The sequence below is a fragment of the Hibiscus syriacus genome, unplaced genomic scaffold (assembly GCF_006381635.1).
Source record: "Hibiscus syriacus cultivar Baekdansim isolate YM2019G1 unplaced genomic scaffold, ASM638163v2 tig00111504_pilon, whole genome shotgun sequence".
NCBI lineage: Eukaryota > Viridiplantae > Streptophyta > Magnoliopsida > Malvales > Malvaceae > Hibiscus > Hibiscus syriacus.
Genome location: NW_024063107.1, coordinates 866136 through 880569, shown reverse-complemented (window position 1 = coordinate 880569; position 14434 = coordinate 866136). Strand labels below are relative to the sequence as shown.

Here is a 14434-nt window from a genome sequence, read left to right as displayed (position 1 = left end):
GTGTCACTTAACGAAAGAAATTAACGCCATTGACGATATGAGAACCTAAAGTAATAACGTTTGTAACGTTAGACACCAGGATCATTCACAAAATAATTTAGACACCTATTCATGAAAAGCGCTATAGTTTAAACGCTTGTTTTATATTTAAACCTAGATTTAAACATTATTTTTTAGAATATAAATATCATTCATTTTCTATGATACAAGTGTTGTCAGAATCGAACCGGAACGATGATCCAACAAATTCTATTAGTAACATATAAATGAAACGCTTAAAATAAAATAAATGTATAAATTATACTTAAAATTAAGTTTTGGTGTCTAAAGAATTTTTTTTTTGTTAAAAATAGGTATATAATATATTATCCATTACACTTTTAGGTGCATATTAAAAAATCATTGAGTAACACGTGTCATATTTATATTTTTTATTCTTAAAAAATAAAAACAAAATATTATTTAAAATATTTTCTAAAAATAATTTGAACATGACACGTGTCACTTAATGGTTTTTTAACGACAAACACCTAAAAGTGTAATGGAAAAAACATAGACACATATTTTTAACAAAAAATTCTTTAAGCACCAAAATTTAATTTTGAGAATAATTTAGACACTTATTTTTATATTAAACCTAAATGAAAATCGACCAATACAATATTAATCCATTCCGATAACTAACTTAACTCGATCTATTATAAACTCAAATTAAATCTGAAATAGATCTGATCTGTTGCACCTTGAGCTAAAACCACGATCACTTAGCAGTTAAACGAAAAAGAAGTTTGACGGATTGTTCGTGGACTATTTGTATATTTATATTTATTATTAAATTAAATAAATTAGTGTGAATAAAATTTTTATGTTCATTTAATAAATAAACGAATACGAATAAAAAATGTGTTTGATAATCTAATTTCAAATCGTCTAAAAGACTTATATCTTTTAGGGAGATATGTATGAAAATAAAAGATCGGATTATCTGTTCAATACAATTTTCTAATTCACAGCCACACTTACAAATGGCATATATGAATTAATATCATCATTTGTAATCTAGCTGGTTATAATAAATAGAGTAAAACATAACAGCCCCTAAACTTTTATGGCAAATGCATTTTGGTCATTGAACTTTTAACACTTGCAATACAATCCTTGATTTTTTTAATACGTTTTCGTCACGATTAATGTCATCAACGGCCGTTGATAAAGAGTGACATGATATGTTAAATTATTTTTCCAAAACAATCCTAAAGTTTTCTTCCAAATTAGTTACTGTCGACTTCCTTTCTCTTGTGTTGTCATCGTCTAGTGTTCTTTCGATTGTCATCACCACTAAACAAAACACCCATCATAATTAAGAGTTGCATTGTCTTCCCTAGATTGTCGAGCTATTCATCACCTTCATTTCATGCAAGTCTCAAACACCACAATCACGAGCCACAACCAGTCCAACCAAAACTCGAGCCATCATATCGAAACGAAGTAGTTGTCAGTCAATGCCAATGGTAGGAACCAGGAATGTTCTATTTAGCTAGAAGATTAGCACAATTCAATTTCAAGCTAATAAAGCAGTTGACAGTTATGGATCAAAAAATTTTAATTTTTAGTTTTGATTACGATTTGATAAAATTAGAAGGTTTTCCGACGAGTTTGAACCGAAATAATAATAAGAAGGAAGAGTTCAATGATATTTTCGAACGGAAAATCACAGAAAGATTGAAGAAACAACGACGAAAAGAAGAGGGACAATTGTCAATTTCTATCTGAAAACTAAGGGACATTTTTGGAGGAGTATTTTAATGTGTCTCACCAATTTTTATTAACACAAATGACGACAGTAATCGTAATCAAAATGAATTAAATGTTAAGGGATTGTAATGTAAGTTTTGAAGTTCAGTGATCAAAATGCAAGCACACTAAAAGTTCAAGACCATTTATAAAGTTTACCCTAATAAATATAAATTTTACAAATTGACTTCAAAATGGTAATGAGAGTTTTGTAAAGTTTTCTTCTAGTCCATGAATATATTCTCTCTTTCTCTCCGTATGTATGTATGAATGTATTACTTACAATGGAGATTTCTTTTAATGTTTATCTAACCGGAGTGCGCCGTTTCGGCTGCAATGCCACGGACATGGAGCGCAGCCGGTTTATTATCTCTGTAAACGATGGCCTGCTCGATGGCTCAAACAACCAACATTCTTCCATTAACTTTCTCCATTCCGGATCGCATCGTTCCGGTATAGGAGGTCTCAGTGTGTTGTTTACATTCCGCCTTCATTCACATAATTCAGACAACATCATTTGCAAATGTAGCATGATACCAGCATGTGAAAATGGAGTAAAACAAATGAATTCAACACTTTTCATCTGAATCACTAAGGTGTAAACACTTTTCGGCTTTTCATAACGACGGTTGAAGAACCGAGTCGGCTAAGTTCTAGGAACGGAGTGACTATACGAACTAAATCGGAGTGAGCCCCGGGTTTGAGATGTTGAAGTATTTAGCCTAAAGTATTGATATGAAGTTATCAGAAATGTACCAATAATTCACCACAATGCATGCTTGCATATGGCTCTTCTCCAGTCAGGATCTCCCAAATTGCAACACCAAATGAGAAAACATCAACCTGCAGTAGCAATGAACAAGCACATAATGATTCCCTTGAACAAGTCATTCATTCCTCGATTAGCGTTATATAAGTGCACGGTTTTAAGTTACAGACCTTCTCTGAAACCCGGGTACTACTGCCGTTCAACAACTCTGGTGCCATCCATGGCAGCGTTCCACGCACTCCACCAGATACGAGAGTGTTCCGCTTGATTCTTGACAACCCAAATCTGCAACCTGCACATCATCAGGTTAATTCTCGTCTTTGATCGATCTTTCGACCAAACGTGCTACTCATTACCTTGCAAATGGGTCTTTGAGGATCCTTCAAGTTGATGAGCAGATTGTCGCACTTCAAATCGAAATGAACAATGTTTTTGGAATGCAAGTATTCCATGCCGAAAGCTGCATCCAGTGCAAGAATAACCTTCCGACAACGATCAAGTGCCCTGCAGAAACGAGCTTTGAAGTCCATAAACCTATTTAGACAAGAAATTAAAACAAAAATGTAATGACTTGCCCACCTATCTTTCTTTAGTAGGGCATTCCTCAATGATCCATTCACCATATATTCGGTAACAGTTGCCATAGTTCCTTCAGGTCCATCTGTGACAACCCCATAGAATGAGACTACATTTGGATGATGAAGTTTTGATAGAATTTGTGCTTCCTCCAAAATTCATTTGTCTGTAAAAATTTTCCAGTTAGGAATACTGAAAAACAGAAACTTTTACCGATACGTGTCCACAAGTGCATCGGATACGGGTGTTTGCATGAGTACTTCACGAAAATTGATGAATTGGAGCAATATAGATAGAAGATATGTTTCAAGTAATTGAGTGATGTTTGATGCCAGGGGACAGTTCTAAATGTCAAACAATGCCATTGACGTTTTCAACAAGCATATGGAAAAAGAATTCAGAATATACAACACTAATAAAAGACCCACCAACCGCTCTCGCTCCGATGGCCTGCCGGAAAAGCAACTTTCTTTGATTCTCTTAACAGCAACATCTGTTCCTCTCCATTTGCATAATAAACAGTTCCGAATGTACCGGATCCTAGCTCCTGAAGTTCTTCAATGTCAGCATTCTTTATAATCTGCTACATATATGCATGAATCAGTATGTATAACATTTGAAGTTCTTTATTTCGAATGTTCGACGCATTCGAAATAAGTGAATCAAGAAAAACGTAGACTAGAAAAGTTAAAAATCATTCATCTTATAGAAGTAACCAAGTTAATTTGACACTAAAGAAATCTACCGCAGAAACTTTAAATGCAGATTAGTTTAACACTTGTGCAAGTAGCCAAGTTATTCATCGAGTGGATTCATTTTGACCAATGGCTAAAGAGCAAAGTTTGGGGTTTTATCAAAGTTACATGCACGAGTAGATCGGACCTGTAAACCATGGATTTCAGCTTCGATTTCAACCTTTTTTGCATCAATAATAGTACCGTCTGCACTTTTTCCACCACTCTTCATTTCCTATAAAAAAAGACGAGGTAGTTGAAATCTAATGTGAAATATCATGTATCCGAAACCATCTAGATGAGGTAAAATTGCTACCTTATGATTAGACTTCTTCTCTACCTTTGATCCTTCAGTAGATTTCGTTTCATCACTGGTCCCATGTTGAATATGTGGCACAACAGCCGAAGAAGAGGGGACGTCAGCTGGTGTGTTACTAGTAACATCTTCGATGATAACAGCCGATTCTATCACCTTGCTATTGTATGTATTAGGTGAAGGCTGTGATTGGACGCTTGAAGTTTCTTCGAATTTCGACCTTTCGTAAAAGTATAGGCTCCCGATTACCTCTGCTGACTTGTGGTTGGGCGACTTGCAGCTTCTTCACCATGGAGAAATGCCTGCCTACTTGAAGCATTGTCTGTGGTCAAGTTCTGAAAAAAGTTTCAGAAACAAGATGATCATTCCTATGAAAATTCAACATCATAGTGAAAGAACTTCCTGGTGAGTGGAGTTATACTTACAGAGCCTGATTTAGTTGGTTCTTGGTTAGCCAATTTGCGAGGTCTAACAGGTTGTAGTTTAGGAGATCCATGTGCAACAGATTGACCGCTACCCGTTTTGGTTATAGCACATTGTCCATCCCTAGTGGTACTTAGGTTTCTGATATGTAATTCAGGTTTTCCCGTGTTTAATTGATGACCAGGGAGTGATCCCTCGTATCTGCCGAATTCGGGGCAACGATGACCGGTAAAGAGAACAATGAATCTGCAGAGCTAGCTAAATCTTCTGCACGAGGTGAAGCACTAGGCAAGTTCTTATCTGTTATGGAGCTATTGCGTGATGCAATTTCGATTTTTCTCCGATTGTTCATTTCTAGATTGCAAGAGTCGTTATACAATGCTAACGATGGCGATTTTTCTCTTAAACTATTACATTCGGTCTGTGACGCGGATCCTTTCAACATGGAATTGTACCTCTCATCATGTCCTTGTAACTGTGAGTCAGAAAGTGCCCTTTCCATAAGAGTGGTTTGGTCAGGAGTCGAGGTATTTTGATGATGCAGTCGAAAGTGATTACAATCTCCACTCGGACTACGATTATGAAAATGCTTTCGCGAGATTTGTTACTCAGAATACTTTCCAGTAGATGTTGGTTATGATTCTGGTGGTTCATAAATGGAAGAGGTATATGAGGATGATTATTATGATAGCTAGTGGCATCCATATAGTAAGAATTACCACCCGGATGAGTCTCCATGACGTACCGATTGATGCCTTCATTGCTATGATCAAAACACGATGTATCTACCACATACTGCAAGTTCGATTTACTAGGATTTCCTTGCTTACCTTGACCTGGAGATAGAGGGGGCGAATAATTAAACGATCTGCTTGGTATCTGAAGATTAGTTAAAAATTTAGCAGCTGGATGTGAGAACATTCTTGAAGTATTAGGTGAACTTGGACTATAGTCCTTATTCTCGAAACCATGAGCAGACGTCGGAGAGTCTGTATGAAAACTATGACTATAATCCGAAGCATTTCCGAACTGGTTTGCTTGACTTGCTAAATTCTGCCCACTTGCATCCAGCATACCATTAACAGCAAAAATATACTGATAATCAATGTCATGCTGTCGTGGAGTATTCCTTCCTTCAAAAGAACCAGGACTCTCATGTTCATTTAATGACACGAGAAATAGCCGCAGTCTTTGATAACCACCATTCCGTTCCAGTTCGTGATATTCCTCGATCATATGTTGAAGATCCTCATCCGAACAAACAGATATTAGAGCATCCAGGTCCTCACCAGGGAGCTGGTACTTAATTGTATGAGGTTGGTTGCAAATTGCAGCCGTCTTCCTAGCGAGTTCTTCATAGGTTAGGTTTTTCTTAATCGATATGATCCGTGTCTCTCCACCTACATATCTAAGTTTCCCATCATTTGGCCTTGGTAATATTCTTCCTCCAAAGCTGCAAAGAAATTTCATTTTACTCACAAATGTGCCTTCCGTAAATCCGCCGCTATTCGAGTGGCTCAATTGAGAGGACTCCACTACACACAGAGGAGAGACGGTTGGCCATGGTGACAATGGATCAATGTAACTTGCTTCTGAATGCTGAACAAAATTCTGTCCATCAGAACCACCAATTAGCCACTTATATCTGCTAAAATGATCATGATAACTCTCTACTTCGGTCGGACACGAACGTCCTGTTCCCAAACCATAATTTGGAACATTTGAACCGTATTCAGATTCCTTCCTTCTAAATTCTGGAATGCCTTTAAGATCCTTGTAAACCTGGTGACAGTTCTGATTGTTATTAAAACCCGCTAGCCTTGATCGACTATAGTCTGCATCCATTGTCACTGCTATTCTTCTTAAAGCACCGGTATGCTTTAAAAACTCGGTCGAAAACTCCTCACCCGTCTGCACACAAATATTATCCGTATCCCCATCGGTAGAACCTCTGTCACTCGAATCAACCATTTCTTTACCATGGCATGACTTGAGGCTCGCACCGCTTGCCATGGTTTCGATCAAACCTAATTCTTGTTATGGTTACCGTCCGTGCGGATCGAATCAATATAATCTTCTTTCGTTTCCCGAAATCCAATGGTAGTTTCGTCTCAAACACCTTTGAATCCCATAGCATTGTATGCTTATTTCCATAAACCAACTCCACCAAACTAAGAACTCAAAGAACCGAATGCTAGATAGCACTCGATCATCACGAGACTCAACAGCATCGAATACTTATTTCTGACAAAAAAACAACTTGATTCGAACCATGATTGGGGAAAACCAAAACAGATGCTACACAAATTTTCTCCATGGAGTAATCTCCATAATCACACTAAAATGTTCATTCAAAACCCCAAGACAAACAATCATACAGTTCATCTTCAACAATTAGAGCCTCAAGACACAAAAGGCACAATCCTCGTTTTTCAAATCCAAATAGCAAAGCAAAAAATACGACAGAATCAATGCTTCCATGGCTAAAAACCGGGTTAAATTCACCCAACGTGACAGAAAACACTGAATTAAACAAAAGGGTGTGCTTCAAATCAATCCATACATTAAATTTTCTTCCATAGAATGACAATGAATGGTACCTCTTTGTTTGTTGAAATGTTGGGGAAATTGGACATGAATTTTGAGCATCGAAATGAAAATTTTGGGGGAATTGCGAAGAACCCAAAAGAGGATTAATGGAGATTGAATTGGGTCTTCGGCTTTGAAAGGAAGAGAGACCGTGCCAATTTGGATATTTGCTTAAAATAACGCGGGGATTACCTGCAAACAACTAACTTTCAAATATCCTTTTTAACTTCTTTTTTAGCTAAAATAACTTGTTGTTTGAATCGGACTAGATTGGCCAATTGGAATAATGAATCGATAGTTTGATCGGTTCAATTAACGATATCGAACCCGATCTATCGGATCTATGGCCGAACCAGTTAACTATATTTAATTTAGGATAGAGTACATAATGGTCTCCCGAATATAGGTAGTGTTTTATTAAGTCTCTCGACTATCAAAAGTTATAAAATAATCTATAGAATGTTGATATATTATGTTGTTCGATTATTAAAAGTGAAAAAATGATCACCCGACTATTCATTGCGTTCAAAATTCGTCCATTTCCTTTAAAAAAAATTGGCGGTTATCTAAGTTTGACGTTAACATGATGACTGAGATATGATGTCGTTTGAGATTTTGTGATCATATTTTATCATATCATAGTCAGTAGGGTTAACGTTCAGCTAAGAATATCATCAATTTTAACATAAAAGAATATGTTTGGAACATAAAGAATAGTCGGGTGACCATTTTGTTAGTGGAGGAACTCAACAAAGCAACATTGTATAGTCGAATGACCATTTTGTAACTTTTAATAGTTAATAAAATTAATAAAGCATTGCTCTATAGTCGGGGGACCATTTGTGTATTTAACCCTAATGTCATCTATTGAATTGATCTATTATCGGTTTCAGTTTAACCGATTCAACTATTTTATATAGGGTTTGTCCTAGTTTTCTCTCTTTTTTCTTGACTGTCACTAGTTTCTTTTTTCCTTCATCTTTGTGATCAGTAACGGTACCAACCTTGGTGATGGTCGTTACTGTTGATATTCATTGTTTTTCCTTTAATTAATTATAGTGTATCTTTATTGTTTTCTTATTTTTTTAATAACTCTGTCTTTATGAAATGCTTTCGGTCATTTGACCATTGTTTTCGTTTATCATTTTTCTCAAGGTTGGATTTGACATCGTTGCGGCTGATCAAGATTACACTTATTTGTTATCATGTTGATATTCCCTGCTTTGGTGCCTCGGATTGAATTTGGATAAGCAATTTATGTTCGTTGATAATATTTTCACATTGCTCGATTTTGATTTGTAATTTGTTAGTGGTCTTTCAATAGTTGCATCTCCTTTTGTGGTTCGTTTATCGATGTGGTCAAATATGTTCGTATCTACCTTTTATTCGAGTTTATTTGGTTAAATTTGTTAACATTTTCTTTGTACGGCCCTTATGCGATCTTAAGTAGCTAGTTTTCTGTATTGATGATTATATAAAGGCTTAATACAAAATTAAGTGTCCAAACTTTGCCTCGAAATACGTTTTAGTGCCTAAAGAATTTTTCGTTAAAAATAAGTGACTAAAGTTTCAAACGTTATATTTTAGGTGCCCAAACATTAATCGCCGTTAAATATCTTTGTTAAGTGACACGTGTCGTGTTTTGAAAATTTTGAGATTTTTTTAAATTTTAAAATAAAAAATATATTTTGTAAAAAAAACCAAAATTCAAAACAAAACCCCCTCTCGTGCAGCTCCCCTCCCCCCCACTTCGCCTTCCCCCTTCCAAAAGTCATAGGCCAACAGCATTGATCGTCACCGCCACTGTCATCATCACCAACATCGACCCCCAGTCAAACCCCTATTGGCATTTTGTCATAATATACCAACTTTTGTTGTAGAGAACGTTCAAATCTGTTGTCGTTCATCGTCGATTTCAATTGATTTTGACGCCCATAAGCCACTCCGCCACCATTATTAAACCACTGTGCTATTCCGATCAAAACTCAATCGTTTGACGATGACGATGACGGTCGGAGATGGCCAACGACCGTTTAGGTTAAATTATTGCAATTGAGAATTAGGGATTTGTATATTGGGGATTTTAGATTTTGGGTGACAGTAAGGACGACGATTGATCAATAGGTGGGTGGCGATGGGTGGGTGATCATTTGACGATCACAATGGTGGTCGAAGATGGCTAATGACAATTGACAATGGGATGAAATGAGAGATTTTAGTTTTTTTAAGATCTTTTTTTATAATTTCAGTAAAAAATTGGGTTTTTTTAAAATAAATGAAACCTTTTTATTTTTATTTTTTAATTAAAAATAATTTTTATTATTAAAAAAGAAAAAAATAAAGAGTATTCACCTAAAAGTATAAATGAAAAAACGTTAGACACCTATTTTTAGCGAAAAATTCTTTAGGCACTAAAACGTATTTTGAGCCTTATAAAAAACGTCTTTTGAATTGTAAACATTCATTGTAATTTAAATATTTTTTATTTTTAATAAAATTAGTGTCTTCCACAAAAAATACTTAATATATTATCATTTTAAATTTGTTTACTATATTTTTATTGTTCTTTTCTTTTCTTATATTGCATCTTTATTTTTTATATTTTTTATTTTTAATAAGTCTGCCTATATAACACGTTTTTATATACTTTTATAGTATTTTTTGCAGCCTTTTGGCATGTCTTTTAATCATTCGACCATTTTTTTTATTTATCTTTTTCTAAGGACTTATTTGACATTTTCATGATTGATTAAGATGATGTTTATATGTTGTCTTGATAACATTTCCTACTTTGGATCCTCAGATTGGATTTGGATACCCGATATGCGTTCTTTGATAGTTTTTCGCGTCGCTCAAGTCGGATTTGCAGTTTTCGACGATCTTTCAATAGTTTGATCTCTTTTTGTGGTTCATTTATCAATGCAATCAAATATGTTAGTATCTATCTTTGTTTGAATTTCTTAGTTAGCTTTTTATTCTTTCTTTGTATAATCTTTATGTGATCTTAAGTGACTGGTTTTAGTTCAATTATTATAGGAAATTGGTATAATTATGTGCTTAATTTGCGATGATAATTGTAAATATTCATTGTAATTCAAGATATTTTCTATTTTTAATAAAATTATTCTAATTATGTGCTTAATAATTTCTTATTAGTAAGAGGGAATCGGCTAAAAACAGTATCGTGCTGATAACTTACTTGGAATCACTAGAGGTGCTCATTGAGAGACTCGATCGCGAGTTGGACAGTGCTCGATTTGTGCTCGTTAATTTTTTTTTGCTTGACTCGATTCGTTGCTCGTTAAGCTCGTTAAAATTTTGCTCAACTCGTGCTTATTAAGAAAATTTATTGCTCAAGTCATTACTTGTTAAACTCATTGCTCGTCTCGTTGCTCGTTAAGCTCACCGGAATTTTTATTGTATTTTTTAACTATAAATAAAATATAGTAATACTATATAAAACTTAATATAAACATAAATTAATAAATTTAACCAAAAAATTATCAAAATATTGTATGAAACAAATTCAAAGTCTAAACACCAAAAGAACAATCCAAAAATATATTAAAATAATAATTAGGGTTTGATTTTTTGTATAGTAAAATAAAAATAATTAATTAAAAATTTAGTATTTTTAATTATTTATTAAAAAATTAATAGATTAGTAATTTATCATTTTTTATTTATTTGTAAATTACTATTTTTTGAATGAAATATTTTTTAAAATAAATACTAAAAAAGTTATAAAAAAATTTATTGAATTGTTCGAGAACTTATTAAGTAGATTTGGATTTTACTTGGCTCAGCCCTCTAAGATTTCGAGTTGAGCTCGAGTTCGAGCTGCTCATAACCTGCTCAACTCATTAAGCACCCTTAGGCCCCATTTAGCGTGGCTTTTCAAACGCACTTTTAGCAAAAAAGTGTGTTTTGACCGTAAAATCAATGTCAAACAAGTAAAAATATATATATAAAAAATTATGGTGGGAACAGTGGTTTCAAACCAGCCGCAAAAGCTAGAGTTTGTAGCTTTTTCATTTTCAACTTTGCATTTGAGAGAAAATTATAATTTTACCCTTAGTAATGTATGGGCTTCACTCAATTATATAATTACATTTTATTTTAATAATTTAATATTAACATACTTAAAAAAATAATTTATTTTAACTATTTAAAAGTAAATATAATTTAAATTCTATATTTAATATAATTTATTACTTAATAATTTAATATCAAAATTATTTTTTAATAATTTTATTTTAATAATTTTAATTATTTATTACTTAATGATTTATTTTAATTTATTTTATATTTTTATTATAATTTAAGTGATATATTTTATATATCATAGTATTAATAAATATAAATATAATTTAAATTCTATATTTTTAATTTACAACATAATGTCTATAATGAACATTTATCTTTTCAAACTTATTATTTGATAATAATCTCAAACAATTAAATTTTAAATTATATTTCTAAATAACACTTTTAAAAGTTATTTTTTATTATACTTTTAAAAATCATTTTTCAAAAGTCCTACAAAATTGTCTTTAGTAGTCACTGGCTCACAGCTAACGGGCCTTAATAGGAGGGGGATGACAGTGCTTACAATGGCAAGTGATGGGCACGCTTGGTCACCGATCCTATGATTTGGGTTTTTTTGGGTAAATTACGTGTTTAGTACATAAATTATTAACTTCAATCTGTTTTAATATTTAAACTTTTAATTTTTTCAAAATCATATAAAATGTTTAGTTTTTGTTTCATTTTAGTACCTCTCCGTTAAAAAGCTAACGTTATGTCTTGAAAAAATTGAAAGTTTAGGTACTAAAACAGACCAAAACTAGTAGTTTAGGTACTACGCGTTAAATTTTTAACGGGTACTAAAATGAAATAAAAACTAAATTTTAGATATGGTTTGAAGAAATTGAAAGTTTAGATACTAAAGCATACTAAAACTGATAGTTTGGGTACTAAACGTGTAGTTTACCCTTTTTCCTTTGGGTAAACTACGCATTTAGTACCTAAACTATTATTCTAGTCCGCTTTAGTATCTAAACTTTCAATTTTTTCAAAACTATATCTAATGTTCATTTTTTGTTTCATTTTAGTACCCTCATTAAAAATTTAACGTTAAATTTTGAAAAAATAAAAATTTAAGTACTAAAATGACAAAAATTGATAGTTTAAGTACTAAACACATTAAGTTTTAACGAGTACTAAGATGAAATAAAAACTAAACGTTAGATATGATTTTGAAAATATTGAAAGTTTGGGTACTAAAACGGACCAAAACTGATAATTTAGGTACTAAACGTGTAGTTTACCCTTTTTCTTTTATATTCACATTCCATTTCCTCACTTTTGCTTTATATTGCCCTTACTACGAAAGATAATTACATCTAATGCCATTTCATTAACCTTAATCCTTTTACATATACTAACATTATTAATTAGAGCTATTAACGAGGGTATATTGATTTATTTTTCACATATTTAGGTGATATTTAAATTTAAAATATTAAAATTACACTATTGTTTATATATTTTATCATTAAATTTGAATAAAAAATATTATTTTGATTATGAAAATATTAAATGGAAATGATTCCAATTAGAAATTGTTTTTACTCTCTCTCCTATTTTGCTGATTGAACTTTAAAAGTTTTCAAATTTCTCACTGAATTTAATACATTAGGTTTTTTATTATTGAACTTTACTCTTTCTCTATTTTGGTCACTATGCCATTTTTAAAAAACAATTTTTTTAATAAAATGACGTCGTTTTGCATCTATATAACAACTCATTTTAACGTCGTTAACTATTTAACGGCTGAGAGGCCAAAAAATCCAATGTATTAAATTTAGTGAGGAAATTGAAAAGATTTAAAGTATAATGAGTGAAATAGAATAGAGAATAAAGTTTAATTACCAAATTTGTAATTTACCCATAAAGTAAAATGTTTGTGTTTGGATAGGGAGAGGCATTGAGGTGTATGTGGTACCCATTTTATTCTATAATAATATCGTTCAATTGCGTGGCCCATGGAACACACCACGTGCTATACTTTGGGACTCAGCTTAACATATCCAAGATGTTTATTAAATATAAGGGTAAGTTACGAATTTAGTACCTAAATTATCAATTTTTAGTTTTTTTTAGTACTTAAATTTTTAATTTTTTTAAAATCATACTTAATGTTTAGTTTTTTTTCATTTTAGTACTCCACCATTAAAAACTTAATGTGTCTAGTACATAAACTAGTAGTTTTATCCCGTTTTAATACCTAAACTTTCATTTTTTTTTCTAAACTTAACTTTAAAATTTGAACGGGTACTAAAATGAAACAAAAACTAAAATTTAGGTATGATTTTGAAAAAAATGAAAGTTTAGGTACTAAATGCATAATTTATCCTAAATATAAAGAAGGCCAGAAGGGTATAGTACAAAAATGGTCTCCTAACTATATGACGTTGCTTGTTGAATCCTTCTACAATTAAAAGTTATAAAATGGTCCTTAACTATAGATTGTTGTTTTGTTGAGTCCCCCAACTATTAGAAGTTACAAAATAGCCACCCGACTATTTATATGTTCCAAACTTGTTATTTTTCCATTAAAAATTGACGGTAGTCTGAGTCGAACGTTAAAATACTGTCTGAGATATGATAAAATTTGATCCTAAAATCTTAAAGGATTATCATATCTCAGTCGACATGTTAACGTCCAAATTAGACGATCGCCAATTTTTTTACAAAAAATGATGAGTTTGGAAGATATGAATAGTTGAATGACCATTTTGTAACTTTTAATAATCAAGGGATTCAATAAAATAACACATTATAGTCGAAAGATCATTTTATACTTTTTAATAGTAAATGAACTCAACAAAGTAGTACATTACAGTCGGTGATTATAATACAAATTAAAGTGTTAAAACAAAATATTAAAACAAGGGAAATTTTGAGATTTAAGCTAAAATATGAATAAAAATAAATTAATTACTTAAATGAAATAAATTATAATATATCGATGATTATTAATCAGAATAATTTTTTTATTAATCCGGAATAAGTACAAGGTAGTATCTGTTCGAAGATAACTCTCAATCAATTGACATTGAATGCTCAAACCCCTGACATTTTTAGTGCTCAAATTCGAAACATCAAGAAACAACAACTATTCATTTACCATTGAAATCACTCGATTCATGCTTAAGAATAAATTTATAT

At 32.2% G+C, this 14434-nt stretch overlaps 1 pseudogene; it reads right to left on the bottom strand.

The window, feature by feature from the left end:
* Window positions 1–2098: 2098 nt before the first annotated feature.
* On the bottom strand, window positions 2099–6948 carry LOC120164021 (annotated as a pseudogene).
* Window positions 6949–14434: the final 7486 nt, after the last annotated feature.